We start from the raw sequence: 9,425 nt of genomic DNA, 5'->3' as shown, positions 1-9,425 counted from the left end.
AATGTACATGGAAGACTAAAGTTAGCCATGACTGCCAACATTTACGGTGTCAATCAGCACTTGTTGAGCGAGATCTCGTCATTTACTGCTGACTTTAAAACGGAAGGCACAGAAGTGTATGCTGCATCACTACAACGAATGATGTGAGCTGCAAATTTGTTCAGGAACAGTCTTGCAGTTCAAACGGCCGAAAATACAATGTTCCCTGACCGGGAATCGAACCCGGGCCGCAGCGGTGAAAGCACCGAACCCTAACCACTAGACCACCAGGGAAGCTACTACACATGTGCTTGCCAACAAGCAGACCAACACAGTCTTTCCTGCTTGCTCCTTCCAAATGCTCACCACATTCGCGCCAGGTAAAACTGTTCGTAGCAAATGGCATTTTTTGTGGAGAACACCAAAGATATGTCCGCGCATCCACAGCATCACGTGCGGGTAGGCATCCACTCTTCAATATATCCTGAACTCCCCACTTTAACACTCTCCAATATACCTTGCATCCCCACACTCTGATACTTTCTGATATACCTCACATCCTTCGCTTTAGCTCTCATTGATATCCATCACATCTTTCACTGTAACAAGTCTACAATATAACCTACGCCTTTGTTATAATTTGGTCTCTCACTCAACTGTGTTTATTCATACACAATTTATCCAACATCTATATCAAATTTTGCTTATCATGAATGAGAGTAATGTCTCACAGGATTAGAAGTTTGCTGTGCTGCCCAGAATGCACTCCTGAAGGTGGATAATACTATTAGACCATATTGTTCAAGCTAAAATTAGTAGTTGAACTTATTTACAAACTTGATAATTGATAAACAAAAGGAATACAGCAGATAATCAGCAATTTAATGTTTAGTTGGCTCACAAAGCAACCCCTAAGTCATCAACATGAGCATGTATTTAATAATTTGCCAACTTGAGGGAATTTCTATTGTAATTAACTTGTAATAATAAATCAACCAACGGCACATTGGGAAACAAAATAGTTGCCACCCCCTGAAACCATGTGCTATCTCTACACAGATTTGTACATTGTCTTACTTCCCCTACACAAAGACAAAACAATTCGTTCTTAGAAGGCAGATAACAGAGTTCCATTTACAAGTCACAATATATTGCTACAAATTTTGGGTCTGTCTTAATTATTCTCATAGGTACAGCTGGTCAATTCCATAAACAGACTCCACATACCTTACCACTCTTTTGTAGTAAATCAAGTGCCCCCTTATTAAAGGGGGGGCACTCCAAACACTTTTTAACTGCCCTTTCTTTTTGATTTTTTTGTTTTTTTATGTTTTTAAAAATGTTTTGGGGCACTAAAATCATAAATTTTACAAGTGCCCCCTATAAAAGGGGAGGGGGGACACTAAAACCGGCAATCAAACAAATTAAACTTTAAAACATATAAAATCAAATTAGGTTGCCGGGGGTAATGATGCACTCCAATCCAAATTTTCAGCAGCTGGGACAACAAGCATTCAGATTCTACTGAGATTTGAACTCAGATCGTTGCATTTAGTGTCCAGACTGCTCACCATTACACCATGGAACCAATGATCCGACATACCTTACATTCACATTCCTGCCACATGCAGCTGGAAAATCCCAATCTGTCTGCACCTGCTCTTCCGAGCCACCAGACCGTTTCCATCACCTGGATCCCCCACCAGTGGGGCCCACTTGCTAGTACACTTCATCTCACTCAGCATACCAGCCTGCAGTCTTATGCCAGATCCCCACTGAGCTGGAGAAGTGGGAATTCCTGGTGTTGGAAATCCCTTGACCCAGCTCTATCCCTGGGGCTGCTCCCTAATGTATTGGCTTTGCAAGGTGTGGCTAGAGTTGCCGCCATTTAAAAAGAATTCTGGAAACAGCGGGGATCTACCCATGCTCAACTCCACCAAAAAGAGATTAATTAGCCATTCATCTCATTGCTGTTAGTGGGCTCTTAAAGAGGTTACCTACATAACAGTAACTGCACTTTAAAACATTCCTGAGATGTGATGGGGTGCTATACACGTACAAATCCTCAGTCTTTTCATTCTGAAAACAGGCACAATCCTTTCCCAATTGAACATTAGCATTTTCAGTATTCCGCTGATCATGTTTAACATTGTAGAGGTGGCATATGCCAGGTCTATGAGGAGATGACTCAGAAGGAGTGTCTACAAGACCAGGTTATTTGGCAGATGCATCACTATCTTTACAGGATGGTTTGTTGATTTATTTCCAGTTGCTGTTTCTGAGCAGTGGCTACTGCCAACTCTCATTGAAATCTTTATCATTCTTTTTGTACCTTGGCATTTGCAAATCAAGATCCTGTCTTTATTTACTGACAGCCATCATCATCATGGATGGTCACTCGTATCGAGGATGACTTGTTTCCACGCCAAAAAGGGATGAATTCACAGGTGTTTCAATGAAGAACCTAATATTTCAGGTATCGAACTACATCCTGAAGGCTGGAAGATGCCTGTGCATGGATTTTTTTTAACGTGTGGTGGTCATTGCACACCAGCCACCACACGGGGCTTGACAGAGCTAGGTCTTGGTCCAATGGCAAGGGTTAACCAAGACGACTGGACACCAGCTCTGCTGCACGGACCTAGTGCGCACATATATCGCAGTGTGGGCTGGCCCGTGCTGCCCCTGGGCCCTCGCCTCTTCCGGCCCAAAACTCACGCCTCTCCTGGGCCCCGATCGCGTCGCTCCACGATCACTCGCCACTGCTGCGCCCCAACCTCACCGCTCCTGCTGTACCTGCCCATGCTCCAATCACCGACCTCTACCTTGATGACATCCAATACAGTCGCCCTCTCTGCTGCCGTCACCCTCTTTGCACCAGCTCGCGCTGTACCTTACGTACGTGGCTTGAGCAGTGGTGCAGCAGGGAGGGATTCAAATTCCTGGGGCATTGGAACCGGTTCTGGGGGAGGTGGGACCAGTACAAACTGGACGGTCTGCACCTGGGCAGGACCGGAACCAATGCCCTCGGGGGAGTGTTTGCTAGTGCTGTTGGGGAGGAGTTAAACTAATATGGCAGGGGGATGGGAACCAATGCAGGGAGACAGAGGGAAACAAAAATGAGACAAAAGCAAAAGACAGAAAGGAGATGAGTAAAAGTGGAGGGCAGAGAAACCCAAGGCAAAAAACAAAAAGGGCCACTGAATATAAAGGGGCTGCAGGAGGGGTCAAAACTAAAAATCATGGTTTAAAAACTTGTATTAAAACACTCTACCTAAACGCACGCAGCATTCGAAATAAAGTAAATGAGTTGACGGCACAAATCATTACAAATGGGTATGATTTGGTGGCCATTACAGAAACATGGTTACAGGGTGGCCAAGACAGGGAATTAAACATACAGGGGTATCCGACAATTCAGAAAGATAGACAAGAAGGGAAAGGAGGTGGGGTAGCTCTGTTAATAAAGGATGATATCAGGGCAGTTGTGAGAGACGATATTGGCTCTAATGAACAAAATGTTGAATCATTGTGGGTGGAGATTAGAGATAGTAAGGGGAAAAAGTCACTGGTGGGCGTAGTTTATAGGCCCCCAAATAATAACTTCACGGTGGGGAGGGCAATAATCAAGGGAATAATGGAGGCATGTGAAAAAGGAACGGCAGTAGTCATGGGGGATTTTAACCTACATATCGATTGGTCAAATCAAATCGCACGGGGTAGCCTAGAGGAGGAATTCATAGAATGCATATGGGATTGTTTCTTAGAACAGTATGTAACAGAACCTAAAAGGGAGCAAGCTATCTTAGATCTGGTCCTGTGTAATGAGACAGGAAAAATAAACGATCTCCAAGTAAAAGATCCTCTCGGAATGAGTGATCACAGTATGGTTGAATTTGTAATACAGATTGAGGGTGAGGAAGTTGTGTCAGAAACAAACGTACTATGCTTAAACAAAGGGGACGACAGTGGGATGAGGGCAGAGTTAGCTAAAGTAGACTGGAAACACATACTAAACGTTGGCACAATTGAGGAACAGTGGAGGACATTTGAGAAGCTCTTTCATAATGCGCAACAAAAATATATTCCAGTGAAAAAGAAGGGCGGTAAGAGAAGGGACAACCAGCCGTGGATAACCAAGGAAATAAAGGAGAGTATCAAATTAAAGACCAATGCGTATAAGGTGGTCAAGGTTAGTGAGAAACTAGATGATTGGGAAAATTTTAAACAACAGCAAAGAATGACTAAAAAATCAATAAAGAAAGGAAAGATAGATTACGAAGGTAAACTTGCGCAAAACATAAAAACAGATAGTAAAAGTTTTTACAGATATATAAAACGGAAAAGATGACTAAAGTAAATGTTGGTCCCTTAGAAGATGAGAAGGGGGATTTAATAATGGGAAATGTGGAAATGGCTGAGACCTTAAACAATTATTTTGCTTCAGTCTTCACAGTGGAAGACACAAAAACCATGCCAAAAATTGCTGGTCACAGGAATGTGGGAAGGGAGGACCTTGAGACAATCACTATCACTAGGGAGGTAGTGCTGGACAGGCTAATGGGACTCAAGGTAGACAAGTCCCCTGGTCCGGATGAAATGCATCCCAGGATATTAAAAGAGATGGCGGAAGTTATAGCAGATGCATTCGTTATAATCTACCAAAATTCTCTGAACTCTGGGGAGGTACCAGCGGATTGGAAAGCAGCTAATGTAACGCCTATGTTTAAAAAAGGGGGCAGACAGAAGGCAGGTAACTATAGGCCGGTTAGTTTAACATCCGTAGTGGGGAAAATGCTTGAAGCTATCTTTAAGGAAGAAATAGCGGGACATCTAGATAGGAATAGTGCAATCAAGCAGACGCAGCATGGATTCATGAAGGGAAATCATGTTTAACTAATTTACTGGAATTCTTTGAGGATATAACGAGCATGGTGGATAGAGGTGTACCGATGGATGTGGTGTATTTAGATTTCCAAAAGGCATTCGATAAGGTGCCACACAAAAGATTACTGCAGAAGATAGAGGTACGCGGAGTCAGAGGAAATGTATTAGCATGGATAGAGAATTGGCTGGCGAACAGAAAACAGAGAGTCGGGATAAATGGGTCCTTTTCGGGTTGGAAATCGGTGGTTAGTGGTTTGCCACAGGGATCAGTGCTGGAACCACAACTGTTTACAATATACATAGATGACCTGGAAGAGGGGACAGAGTGTAGTGTAACAAAATTTGCAGATGACACAAAGATTAGTGGGAAAGCGGGTTGTGTAGAGGACACAGAGAGGCTGCAAAGAGATTTGGATAGGTTAAGCGAATGGGCTAAGGTTTGGCAGATGGAATACAATGTCGGAAAGTGTGAGGTCATCCACCTTGGGAAAAAAAACAGTAAAAGGGAATATTATTTGAATGGGGAGAAGTTACAACATGCTGAGGTGCAGAGGGACCTGGGGGTCCTTGTGCATGAATCCCAAAAAATTAGTTTGCAGGTGCAGCAGGTAATCAGGAAGGCGAATGGAATGTTGGCCTTCATTGTGAGAGGGATGGAGTACAAAAGCAGGGAGGTCATGCTGCAACTGTATAGGGTATTGGTGAGGCCACACCTGGAGTACTGCGTGCAGTTTTGGTCACCTTACTTAAGGAAGGATATACTGGCTTTGGAGGGGGTACAGAGATGATTCACTAGGCTGATTCCAGAGATGGAAGGGTTACCTTATGATGATAGATTGAGTAGACTGGGTCTTTACTCGTTGGAGTTCAGAAGGATGAGGGGTGATCTTATAGAAACATTTAAAATAATGAAAGGGATAGACAAGATAGAGGCAGAGAGGTTGTTTCCACTGGTCGGGGAGACTAGAACTAGGGGGCACAGCCTCAAAATACGGGGGAGCCAATTTAAAACCGAGTTGAGAAGGAATTTCTTCTCCCAGAGGGTTGTGAATCTCTGCCCAAGGAAGCAGTTGAGGCTAGCTCATTGAATGTTTTCAAGTCACAGATAGATAGATTTTTAACCAATAAGGGAATTAAGGGTTACAGGGAGCGGGCGGGTAAGTGGAGCTGAGTCCACGGCCAGATCAGCCGTGATCTTGTTGAATGGCGGAGCAGGCTCGAGGGGCTAGATGGCCTACTCCTGTTCCTAACTCTTATGTTCTTATCTTCTTATGTATGCCATCACACTGCCCCCATGGCCGCTCACCGCTCCTTTTATGGCTTTGTCCTGCTGCTGATGGTCTTTTGCAGGTCGGGGCCGCTAAGCTGCTCCAGGGCTGCCGCATGCCGCTCAGATAGTTACTGACAGTAATCGAATAGTGACTCTGTGCCAAGCCTATGCTGAATATTTATGCCCCAGTGCAAGGTGTAACTAGCACCAACCAAACTAGCATAGGAAGCAGCCATCAATTGCATCAGAGATGAAACCTTTATATCCTGTTGGTTGTACTTATGGATTGTTTTTTGAATGAAGGATCAGCCCTTCAGGATACAGCAGATGTGCCTCTCTGTAAAAGGGATGGGATGAGGAGCCAACAACATGTTTTAGCTAACAGACGGCTGGATATGTGAATGACAAACGACAACCCCCCGGAGGCCAACAGTGTTGGAGCTAACTGTGGTATATTCTTTACAACATCACAACACACACAGACCCCAAGATGGCTCCATTCCCTTTATTCTTGTTGTAAACAGCAAAGGCTGCATTAGCACAGTAGTCCACTAGGTGGAACATATTACACTTTTCCCACCTTGATGAAAAGGTAATTATAACAAATAATCATCATACATAACTTGCATAGTTGTACATGACAAAAGATATGGAGTTATTTTGCTATATTTACAAATCAAACTTAACCACGGGTTTTCTGTTTCCAAGAGGATACCTTCGCTCTCGAACAGAACTTTCCAAACTTGGTGTCGAACATAGACTCATTCTAGGCTGAGCCTGAGGAGAGTTTTTCTCCAAGGGATGCCCTTGATCTATATTTGAACTCTCTACAACTTCAGACTGTTTGTCTGTCTGACTCGGACTCAGACTTAAATTCTGACTTTCTCTTCGACTTATTTCTAGTACATTTGATGTAGGATATGCTACTGGTACTGGACTTGTAATAAGACTATCTGATGAGTCAGAAATAATCGAATCATTCCAATTTTCAATACCTTCCACATCTGTAGGTAAAATATGATCAATGTGAACAAACCTAACCTTTCCATGATCAAACATCCTGACCAAATATGTGCGAGGACCACATATCTTCACCACTCTTCCTGGTAATCACTTTAACCATTTATGGTGATGGTCCTTCACTCTCACCTTCTGATTTAATTTCACACTTCTCTCTCTTACTCTACCTCTATCATGATTCTCTTTCGATATGTCATAGTGAACTAACATGGTGCTCTCTACCAATTGGCTTTTACACACCTTGAATGCTACATCGCATTCTTCTGATCACTTCCAATGGACCTGTTTTTTCAACAGCTCACTCAGTGGATGTAATACTGTAGTCAAATTTGGCAGGAACTTCCCATAATAGTTCAAAACTCCCAAAAATGATTGAACTTCAGTGACATTCTTGGGAATGGGTGCATTTCTAATTGCATCCAGCTTTCCCTTGGTTGGAGGTAAACCACCTTTGTCTACTCTGTGCCCTAATTATTCCACTCGGTTTTGAAATAACTCACACTTGTGAGCCAGCATTTGTACTCTGTGCTTCTCTAGCCATTTGAGGACTTCATTCAATATGTTATGGATTTGCCTGTTTAGTGCTGAAATGAGTATATCTAAATAGCATACTACCCCTTCAATGCCTTGCAAAATCTGGTTCATCACCCCTTGGAATATGGCGAGGACAGAAGACATTCCAAATTGAAGCCTATTAAATTGATATAGGCCCAGATGAGTATTTATAGTAAGCATGACTTGGACTCCTCATCTAGTTCAAATTGTAAGTAGGCATTTGTGAGATCTAACTTTGAGAAGATCTGACCACCTGTCAACATTGTGAACAAATCTTCTACATTTGGCAATGTATTGGGGAGATTATCCTCTGGAACTTGGTTTACGGTTACTTTATAATCATCACATAATCTTGCCCTACCATCGGACTTAGGTACAACAACAATGGGTGTAACCCAATTACATAGATCTATCTTAGAGATCATGTTCCCAGTCTCTAGTCTTTTGAGGTTTGCTCAACTTTCTCCTTGAGTGCATAGGGTATGGGATGTGGCTTGCAGTAAACTGGTCTCGTGTCCTTCTACACCCTGACACTCACCTTGAAGCTTTGGATCGGACTGCCTGTTTTGCTGAACACCTTAGGATGCTTCTTGATGACATCATCCTTCAATGCAAATCTCATTTCAATACGAAAAATCTCATTCCAATCCTGCTTCAGTAATCCCAACCAATTTCTTCCGAGTACGTCAGGCTTGTCTCCTGCCACTACTAAGATAAGCAAGCTCTGAAATTGATCCTTGTATTTCACCGGTACGGTGATATGACCCACCACAGGAATTTACTCTCTTGAGTAGCCTCGCAGCTCTACCTTGGATTTCTCCGATGGGAAATCACGCAATTTGTCGAGATATAGCGATTTCGGTACTACGCTCACGGACACACCAGTGTCGATTTCCATGGGTACCTTGAGTCCTGCAACATCTAATTGGATGATGATACTTTTTGAATCGCTGTTAGATACCTTTGTGCTCCTGATGACGTGTAGATCTTTGTCCTGTTGCTTTTCTTCCATACTTTGTAGTCTCTGGGGATTTCTACTTATAGCCTTGAAAGTTGGTTTACTCTTCAGTCGGTATGCCTTTGCAAGATGCCCAGTTTTCCTGCAGAAGAAACACTCTGCCTTCACATATGGACAACTTTGAGCAATGTGTTGTCCCAGTGACCGGTAGCATGACTTCAATGCTCTGTTACCTTGGCCAGTTGCTGGGGCCTTGGGGCCCAACTGCCTTTTTTTTTTAACCTGCAGCCGATTCACCTTGGTTGTCTGATGACTGGAAATGGTACAAAATTCTTGCGAATATTGGTCAGCCATATCCACTGACATAGCTGTTTGACAAGCTAAATCAAAAGTCAAGTTAGGGGTTGTCAATAACTTTCTTTTGATCCTGAAAGTTTCCGAAATGGCAGTGAATAGATAGCTTTTTTAATGCTACAATGTACTCACTGATACTCTCGTCGGTTGACTGATCTCGTATTCCGAAACAATAACTTTCAGCAATTTCCAGGGGCTCAGGACTGTCGTGCTGTTCTAATTTGCTTAGAATCTCCATAAGTGATGTGTCCTTTGGCTTGGCAGGAACAAGCAAATTTTTCAGGGTTTCATACATCGCAGGGCCTGCTTCAGTCAAGCAAATAGCCTGCTTTCTTTCCAACACCACCCGGTTACGGTTTTCATCATCGGGGACTTTGATGATACTATTCACGGTGAAAAATA

General features: G+C 43.2%; 1 non-coding gene across 1 annotated transcript; it reads right to left on the bottom strand.

The window, feature by feature from the left end:
* Positions 1 to 201: 201 nt before the first annotated feature.
* On the bottom strand, positions 202 to 273 carry trnae-uuc (transfer RNA glutamic acid (anticodon UUC)). The gene has a single exon. It is a non-coding gene; the product is annotated as a tRNA-Glu (tRNA).
* Between the last annotated feature and the right edge of the window lie 9,152 nt (positions 274 to 9,425).

This window comes from Pristiophorus japonicus, chromosome 6 (assembly GCF_044704955.1).
Source record: "Pristiophorus japonicus isolate sPriJap1 chromosome 6, sPriJap1.hap1, whole genome shotgun sequence".
Taxonomy (NCBI): Eukaryota; Metazoa; Chordata; class Chondrichthyes; family Pristiophoridae; genus Pristiophorus; species Pristiophorus japonicus.
This window is presented reverse-complemented; position numbering and strand designations above follow the sequence as displayed.